Raw genomic sequence first — 7,776 nt, 5'->3', positions numbered from 1 at the left:
ATATGAGCTGGCTACCAAGGAAGGAACTTTAATTTTCTTGAATTTCTTCGGCGGTGGCTGAGACCAGTCAAAGTCCTGCTTGAAGCCCATTTGCTTCAGATCTTCTTCACCATAAAGATGAGACAGAACAACCCAGGTGCGATTGAATACTTCATGGAGGTAGAAGTGGTTCTTCTTCACTGCATTGTGTGTAGCAGTCATGTTGTGAAGAATGGAACCAAACTGACGCTTAACCCATTTGTCGTTGTGATCGGCCTTCTGGTGAAGACTGAGGAGAAGCTCACGATCAGTCATCACTCTGGGAGTTGTGCCTTAAGGATTTTCCTTTGAGGCATTGGCGACAGAGTCATGAGTGGTAGAGTCATCATTGTTGGAGTAAGATGCAGCTATGCGAAACTGATCATCCAATGGACGAATGCCTTCATCAATAACAGCAGTAGCCTTGCCCTTTTCATCAGCTGAGGAAAATGTCCGCTTGAGGACTTCTATTGGGGGCAAGTAGCTAACGTGATTCTGCAAATCGGCCTTGTATTTGATTAAGGACCTTGATCTGAGGAATCTCATAATCCAGGGAGCGTAAGGCTTCAATTCAAATGGAGATAACGCAACATTGGCCAGAGTCCTCATGAAGAAATCATGGTAGTTAATAGGAATGCCATGAATGATGTTGAAAAGTAGATTCTTCATGATACCAATGACCTCTTCTTCATTAGAGTCATGGCCCTTGATTGGACTCAAAGTCTTTGTCAAGATGTGATAGACAGTCCGTGGCACATACAGCAATTCCTTCACGAGGAATTTGGTCCTTGAGGCTTGACCAGGCTTCAGTGGCTTCATCAACACTTGCATATAGTGGTCAGTAAGTTTGGTTTCATGATATATACAACGTGCACCTTCAAGGGGAGGACTCACAGGCAGGGCATGAAGCAATTCATAGGCCGGTGCTTTCAAGTGAGTATTCTCTATCATCCAGGCTAATACCCAAGAGTTCACATCTTCAGCATTTCCTGTGATGTGCAGCGTTGCATAGAACTGAAGAATTAGTTCTTCATTCCAATCACATATATCAGTGCAGAAGTTGAGCAGTCCAGCATCGTGAATAACACTAAGGACTGGTGTGAAGCAAGGCATTGATTCCATGTCCACATGAGGAATATGCGCATGGTCGAAGACTTTGTCCTTATCAAAAAGTAGTGAAGAATAGAAGTTTGCTTGGTTGGCAGTCCAGAAACGCTTCCTTCTAAGACGAGCAGAGTCATATGGGTTGTAATCTATGAAGAATATGTGCTCAAGGAAGAAGTCAGCGGCCTTGAATTTTTGCTTCTTGGAGAAGGGATTCTTCGGCTTGAGCTAAGGAGTGTCAGTCAAAGTCATCACAGCCTTAGGCATCACAGTCTCCGGAACCACAGGCTGAGGAATTTCAGTTTCTACTTCAGTAGCAACCTGGGTCTTCAATTCTTCATCAACATTGACATTAGCACTAGTGGCTAGAATTTCTTCATGGATGGAAGGTGTGGCTTGAGGTTCTTCAGATCCCATTTTAACTTCTTCAGTCTGGACGGGGGACTGAGGAATCTATTGAAGTGGTGTGAAGAGCGGAGAGTTGGGGTGCTGACTATCCCAATAGTCATCATTCACCACTGGAGTGGAGCACCCAATGTCCATGTCTTCATCTTCTTCAACCCTTGCCTCTTCAGCTGTGAATTGAGGCATAGGCGATGAGATGACTGGGGTTGAAGGAATATTATCCACTTCAATTTTCACTGTTGCTCGCTCCGCAGCTCTGGTTCTCTTCGCTTCTGAAGCGGACGGAAGAACTGTATTTGTTGTTTGTGCAGGAGGAGCGGAGAAAATAGGTTCAGTTTCTTCAGGCACAACTGTTTCAGTTTGCCTGGTTGGTTCAGATTCTTCAGGCTCAGCAGTTGATGCCTCAGCTGGCCTGGCTTGTTCTTCGGGCGCAACACTAGTGGTTACCATAGCAATGTCATCAGCAGCCGGAATGCGGTCATCAGCCCTGGTACTAGCATTTTCTTCAGCAACCTGATTTTCATTAGTAGTGCTGGCATGTTCTTCAGTGGTCTGAGCAGATGCTTCACCCTGAGGAGATTTAGCTTTTGAAGTAAATTTCTTAGCCAACTTCACAAATCTGACTTTGGCTCCAAGCCAGTCAGTGCGATAGACGTTGAATTCATCACTAAGTCCTTTGATCTCAGTTTGTATAGCAACAAGTTCATCAGTTGTCATGTTGGCAATATTTTTCTTCAGAAATACTCCTTCTTGTACTGCGTTTTCTTCAACTGCCTGGCCTTCTCAAATTTCCACTTTTCTTCACCAATGAAGGCGGTCAGCATGTGACTTTGGCCAGAAGTGAGATTGAAGTCAGGCAAAGGTGTGTTAGGATCCTTGTGCCAGAGGTCAATATACTCAAGGATCAACTTGTGATCCAACATCAATGGCACATTTGTGCCTTTGGCTCTAGCGGCCCTCTGTTGTTTGTCTCTGATGATTTCAGCAAGTTCATCATCATTAGCTTCGTCATCAGTGGACGGTACTTGGAAGGCGACCTGCTTCTTTTGAGGACTTGGTCTAGTGCCTCATCTAGCAGTGGCCTTAGTCTTCAGCAATGAGGGGCCTGTTGAGGAATGCAGAGGAGCTGAAGAACTTGCAGAGGCTCCTGAGGCAATTGATTTTCCTGTGGTCCTTTGACACGAGGCAATATGCACAGGTGTTGAGGACTTTGCCGGAGGACATGAGGGTTTTGGTGCTTGAGGAACTGGGGCAGCTTGAGGAATTGGCCGTGAGGGCTTAGAAGAAGAGCTTGGTCGTGAGGGCATTGAAGAAGAAGCACTGGGCTTATGTGCAGGCTTCTTAGGCATAGCCTTCTTGGGCTTGCTAGCAGAGGCCTCAACAGTGGCGGCAGCAGCAGCAGAGTCTTCATTGAATTTCCTCACTGCTTCTTTTGCCATTTTGGCCAGTTTAGCTTGACGATTTGCCCATTCAGCGGGAAATTCCTCACCTCTTCTGATGCTAGAGGGATAAGCAACTTGGCCTGGTGCCAATGGAGGTCTTGGTCATGGAGGGTGTACAACGAATTTCTTCATGTACTTGGGAGTTACATATCTGTACTCCCTCCATTCTCTGGCCCATCTCCTCTCTATCTTCTGAATGTGAACTTTGCGCTCATTCTTCGTTTCGTGAGGAGGAGTGCAGTATCCTGCATAGATGTCATCAGGAATCTCAAACATAGTGTTGACTTCCAGTTTCTTTCCCCCCTTCTGAGGTTTATTGCCATCTGCCATTTTCTTCAGTTGAGGATTTTGAACTATCGAGTTCTCTGAAGAGGTATGCAGTTTTTCTTCGAGGAACGCTGCAAATGAGTTAAGTTGATGAGAACCTAGTGATTTGGCAGCGGACATGAGTACCTGTGAACAGAGTATAGGTGCGAAGAATTTGGAGAGGTCATATGCGTTCTCAGAAGTTTTTTGCAAATAAGAGCAAGTTTGAGGAATTTGACTAGATGTGTCTTGAGGAATTTCATTAAGCGTTCTTTGACTTAGGTTCCAGAGTTGTATAGATTGCAAATCCACAAAATTGAGGAATCTTGAAGAAAAATGTTGCTTAGGGAAACAAATCAAGAACAGATGTTTGTATGAGGTGTTCAGAGTGTGAAGATTGAAGAATAAACACATTTTGAAGATTTGAAGAAATCACTGGAATCAATAAGGGCAGTAAAAGTAGCTTTTAATTACCCTTGGAGAAGAACATGACGAACTGGGAATGTAGATTGGAAGTTCATCAGTCCAGATATTCCACGCCCTAACTTGGCAGAGGAAGACAGCTACGGCGGTGGCGGAGTGAAGAAATCCGCGGCCGGCGCGAGTACGACGGCGACGAGGTCGAGGCAGTGAAGCTTTCCTCATCGGCGACGATGGAATTAGCGGCGCCACTAGGTTTTAAGAGCTTGAGTGAGGGAGTGAGGTCGAGCAGAGTAAAAACAGTATGAGGAGGGTGAGAGGTATTTATAGCCGAGGTGAAAAATCGCTCGCCCAAGGAAAATGGACAAACGTGCCCCTGACCCTTCTCATCCTTGTAACATGTGTCACCCATGTACAGAGAGGTGGAGATCGTAAGTTATCGTGGGTGAATAGATAAGTATTATCGTGGGATGTGGAACGGTTTAGGCAGCAACAGCCGAAAATTCAGATTAGAATATTTTAAAGTTTCGTTCGCAGATTCTTCAGCTGACAAGGACACAGTGAAGATTTTGAACGGGTTTCAAATAGAACACACATGAAGAATTTGTGAACAGACTGGGTTGAGTATAGCATAGAGGGGGAAGGGTCCGATCACATTCACTTAGCAGAAAGATCAACTTGAAGAAATAGCTATAAGTGAATGTTGTAGAGGACATAAACTCATGTGTGTGTGTGTGAGGACATTGCAAAGTTGAAGAAATCAACTGAGGAAATTCAAGATGAAGAAATACTCAAATTGAAGATTTTCAACTTTTGTTGGTGGTGTGACCCACCGTGTAAGAATGATGATTTCAGACGCCGCGTACAATTGTCGTAGGGCTTTGAGAATCAAATTCTTCGTTAATTTCTTCACACTTATAGGGTTAGTCTTCATTGATTGAAGAAAAATGTTACTTCATGTGTTGCACATATAAGTCATCAATTTTGCATAAGTGTTAGGATGTGTGCCCTTTTCAAAGGACATTCAAAGATTCTAAGATATTTAGCTCACACCGCAACTTGCTAAATCTCTTCTCATCCAAGGGCTTTGTGAAGATATCAGCTAGCTATTCTTCAGTCTTCACGTGCTCGATGGAGATGTCGCCCTTTAACACATGATCATGAAGAAAATGATGATGAATTTGAATGTGCTTTGTCTTTGAGTGCTGAACTGGGTTATGAGCAATCTTGATAGCACTCTCATTTTCACAATAGAGTGGCACATTCTTCACATTGATGCCGTAGTCCTTGAGAGTTTGCTTCATCCATAGCAATTGAGCACAGCATGATCCAGCAACAATGTACTCAGCTTCAGCAGTAGAAAGTGATACGCAGTTCTGTTTCTTCGAAGACCAACAGAGCAAGGATCGTCCGAGGAAATGGCATGTGCCTGATGTTGACTTGCAGTCCACACAATCACCAGCATAGTCAGAGTCTGAATATCCAATGAGATCAAGCCGAGCCCTTGGGATACCATAATCCAAGTGTTGGAGTGTGAGCTAGATATCGAAAAATATGCTTCATAGCCTTATGGTGTGATTCCTTCGGTGTAGCTTGAAAATGGGCACACATGCAAACACTAAGCATAATATCTGGCCTAGATGCACATAAATACAATGAAGAGCCAATCATGGAGCGCTATACCTTTTGACCAAAGTCAATACCATTTTCATCAGTGCATAGCTGGCCATTTGTGGGCATAGGGATTTTGACGCCTTTGCAATCTTGCATGCTGAATTTCCTCAACACATCCTTGAGGTATTTCTCCTAAGATATGAAGATGCCATTTCGTTGTTGACGAATCTAAAGACCTAAGAAGAATTTCAATTCTCCCATCATAGACATTTGGTATTCTTCACTCATCATATAGGCAAATTCATCACTGTAACGTTGGTCAGTACATCCAAAGATGATATCATCAACATATATTTGACACACAAATAATTCATCATAATAAGCTTTGGTGAAAAAAGTTGGGTCAAGTGAACTGGGTTTGAAGCCTTTCTTCATGAGGAATTCCTTCAAAGTAACATACCACGCCCGAGGGGCCTGCTTGAGGCCATAGAGGGCTTTATTGAGTCTGAAGACTTTGTCAGGATGCTTTGAATCCTCAAAACCTGGGGGTTGAGCAACATATACTTCTTCCTCAAGCTTACCATTGAGGAATGCACTTTTCACATCCATTTGATATAAGATGATATTATGATGGTTAGCATAAGCAAGTAATATGCGAATAGCTTCAAGTCTAGCAACAGGTGCAAAAGTTTCATCGAAATCAATTCCTTTAACCTGTGTGTAGCCTTGAGCTACAAGTCATGCCTTATTCCTCACCACAAGGCCATTTTCATCTTGCTTGTTGTGGTAGATCCACTTCCTACCGATGATATTGTGCTTGCGAGGGTCTGGACGTTTGAACAGTTCCCATACGTTGTTGAGCTCGAACTAATGTAATCCCTCTTGCATAGCTTGAATCCACTCAGGCTCTAGAAATGCTTCATCTACCTTAGTGGGCTCTGTGATAGAGACGAAAGCAAAGTGCCCACAAAAGTTAGATATATGTGAAACTTTTGAGCGTGTTAGAGGACCTTGTGCATTGATGTCGCTGATGATTTTCTCAATTTGAACTTCATTAGCAACGCGAGGATGAGCTGGTTGACGATGAGAATTTGCCCAACATTTTCTTTAGAGCCATTTTCTTCAGCTGCACCAACATGATTTTCTTCACGTTCTGGAATGACTTCTTCAGCAGATTCTTCAGTAGGAATGACATCCTCAGTAGCCTTGAACTTAATGGATTCCTCAGGAGGTATTTCATCTAGCACAGGAGGTAGGTGCTCTCTTTGCGAACCATTAGTTTCATCGAACCGCACATCTACAGTTTCAACAACCTTGTGGTGATAGGTGTTGAAGACTCTGTAGATGTGCGAGTCCTTCCCATAACCAAGAATAAAACCTTCATGTGCTTTCAATGCAAATTTAGAATTGTGATGCGGATCTCTAATCCAGCATTTAGCATCGAAGACTTTGAAATAACTCACATTGGGTTTTCCTGTCCGTGAGGAGTTCATATGAGGTATTTCTGAAGAATTTGTGAAAATATACCCTGTTGATGATGTGGCACGCAGTATCAATTGCCTCAGACCAGAAGCGAGGAGGCGTCTTGTACTCATCAAGCATAGTGCGGGCCATCTCAACAAGAGTCATGTTCTTGCGCTCCACGACGCCATTCTGCTGAGGAGTATAAGGAGCAGATAATTCATGAGTAATGCCAAGTTCATCAAGATAGTCATCAAGACTAGTGTTCTTGAACTCAGTTCCATTGTCACTTCTGATGTGCTTGATCTTCACACAAAAGTTGGTTGAAGCCCTCGAGGAAAATCGTTTGAAGACTTCCTGCACTTTGGTTTTGTAAGTGATGATATGCACCCATGTATAACAAGAATAATCATCAACAATGACAAATCCATATACAGATGCAGCATTTGTGAATGTGGCATAATGAGTAGGGCCAAAGAGATCCATGTGAAGCAATTCAAATGGACGAGTGGTAGTCATGATGGTCTTTGAGGGATGCTTGGCCTTGGTCATCTTTTCGTCTTCACAAGCTCCACACAAATGGTCCTTGAGGAATTTGACACCCTCGATGCCAATTACATGCTTCTTCTCCATGAGCATTTGCAAGTTCCTCATGCCAGCATGACCAAGTCGTCGATGCCATAGCAAGCATTCTGAAGCTTTTGCAAGTAGACATGTAGCAGGTTGTGGTCCTATAGAGAAATCAACAATATACAAATCTCCTCTCCTAAAGCCTTCGAAGACTTTGGAATTGTCAGCTTCCATGATCACAACACAACGATACTTGCCAAAGACAACAACCATGTCAAGATCACAAAGCATTGAGACAGACATGAGGTTGAACCCTAAGGACTCGACAAGCATGACTTTGTCCATGTGTCGATCCTTTCAAATTGCAACCTTACCTAGACTCAATACCTTGCTTTTGCCTTTGTCAGCGTAGGTGATATGCTTCAGATGTGATGGA

The sequence above is a fragment of the Triticum urartu genome, chromosome 2 (assembly GCF_003073215.2).
Source record: "Triticum urartu cultivar G1812 chromosome 2, Tu2.1, whole genome shotgun sequence".
Taxonomy (NCBI): Eukaryota; Viridiplantae; Streptophyta; class Magnoliopsida; order Poales; family Poaceae; genus Triticum; species Triticum urartu.
This window is presented reverse-complemented; position numbering follows the sequence as displayed.